The 2,089-nt window shown below is 33.8% G+C and overlaps 1 protein-coding gene across 1 annotated transcript in view; it reads left to right on the plus strand.

Annotated features, from left to right (window-relative positions):
- The window catches only part of ERICH3 (glutamate-rich 3), a 109,159-nt gene that overhangs the window by 43,472 nt on the left and 63,598 nt on the right, over nt 1–2,089 (plus strand). The window lies entirely within an intron of this gene.

Raw genomic sequence — 2,089 nt, forward strand, 5'->3', positions numbered from 1 at the left:
CTCAAATTTTAAATCTTGTTCATTCCCCAGCACCCCTGTTGTTTGCAGAATTTCATTATCTTAAGGTTAATTCTGGTTTTTGCTTCAGAGAAATAGAGTTAAATGAAAAAAAAAATCCTCTGAGGTGGAAGGGGAGAGTTTTGGGGATGAAAATATTTTAGTAGTTCCTTCAGAAATTTTTGTGGCATCTTTGTTATTCTTTAAAAAAACCCAAAAGCATGCTTCCCATGCGTCCATAATTCAACCAAATCAAACTCAAATCACTGCCTTGGATCCACTGACAATTGGTCTCTCCATGTTTTTCATTTAGCTAAAAATTGATTTTTGGAAAAGTGAAGTTCATTAGAAAGCCTGGCCTGTGCACAATTCTAGACGCCTGTAATATACTTACTAGGCCCTCTTAGTCTCCCACCCTCCTAGCCATTCCAATTTCTCTGCCTCTTCCTCCTTTTCCTTTTCTTGCTTTTCCTTCCTCCTCCTCCTACTAAGAGGTTAAGCAAACACTATGCTTACTCACCATTATAAAAACACTTCAGAATATAAATTGGGAGGCAATACCTAGACATGTTTTTGTAGATAATTTATTATACATACATGTGGGGTGTAACATTGATTTTCAATAATTGTGTACAATGTGTGGTGGTTAGGTCAGTATAGTTAGCTTATTCATCATTAGAATATGCAATCATTCTTTGTGTCCATTGACCAATTCCTCATTAGCCCTCTTCGCTTCCCCCCTCCCCTTTTCCACCTCTAGTTATCTAAAAATTCAACTTATTACTGTGGTTCCTGTTTCTTTCTTTCTCTCTGTTTCTCTTTATTGTTCATTTGTTTATTTATGGATTCAGTTCCTGGTTATGAGTGAGAACATGCAGTATTTCTCTTTCCATACCCGGGTTGTTTCACTTAGAATATAGCCAAAGCAATCCTGAGCAAAAAAAGTAAAGCCAGAGACATTACGCTTTCTGACTTCAAACTATATTACAAATCTATAGTAACAAAAACAGCATGGTACTGGCATAAAAACAGACACCTGGACCAATGGAACAGAATAGAGAACCAAGAAATCAACCCACATATTTATAGCCAACTGGTTTTTGATATTTAAAAAAAATCTCTGACATATAAGTTTATGGCATATTTTATAAATAATGTAAACTAGGCAATGCCATAGAATACAAATAGGTTTATAAGGTAATTTAAAAAATTTTCTTGAGTATATTGTTTTGATATTTAAAACAATATTAATAATATTGGTTTTTCATTGAACTGAATGCCTCCTGTGAAAATGGATACTCCCAGGCACATAAGATACCCGATCTCTAATTCTCAGGGTGACCATAGAAGGAATCAAATGTGTATGTATCTCCCTTTCAGAACAAGCCCAAGGAAGGATAGGTAGTCAGTGATTAATTGTAAAGATAAAGCAATCAGTTATAAAAACTATTGCTAAATCATAATAGATGTCAATTTAAATCAGAACAAAAGGATGTTACCAATTTTTATGTCATCTGTTTGAACTTTTATTTGAGAACCAGCTAAAAGAGCCAAAAGCAATTTCCTCTTAGAATCATTGGCATTTTTTTGTCAAAATTTACCAGCATTTACCTTAAAAATACAAAGCCGAAATGTATATTTTATAATTGTTCAGAGGAATTTAATTTGTAATGGGCTTGACTTGTGCACAGTGTAAACTGACACTTTATACAGATTTTGCTATTAGGTACATAAAAACAGCCTTTTATATTCTTCATGCTCATGTGAGAGTAAGAACTCTGATTAGAAGGTAATTAGTTAATAGGACTAGTTTTTGTTGTTGTTTATTCTAGGATTCAAAAAGGATTCATAAAACATCACTGCATAGTAATGCAGCTATTACAATGATCTATTTGGGGAAAAATGTGCACCTATCTTATGATGACCCAGACTTCCGAGATGAAATAAAGGTTTATCAGCAGCACTGTGGTGGGGAAAACCTTTGTGTCTACAAAGGCAATCTACTTGAAAAAGGTACACATAAAACATGAATTTTTTTTAATTGCTTGGGGTTGTTGCTATAGGTAAGCTGTTGTTGCTATAATATCAAAAT

The sequence above is a fragment of the Galeopterus variegatus genome, unplaced genomic scaffold (assembly GCF_000696425.1).
Source record: "Galeopterus variegatus unplaced genomic scaffold, G_variegatus-3.0.2 Scaffold2075, whole genome shotgun sequence".
NCBI classification, from domain to species: Eukaryota; Metazoa; Chordata; class Mammalia; order Dermoptera; family Cynocephalidae; genus Galeopterus; species Galeopterus variegatus.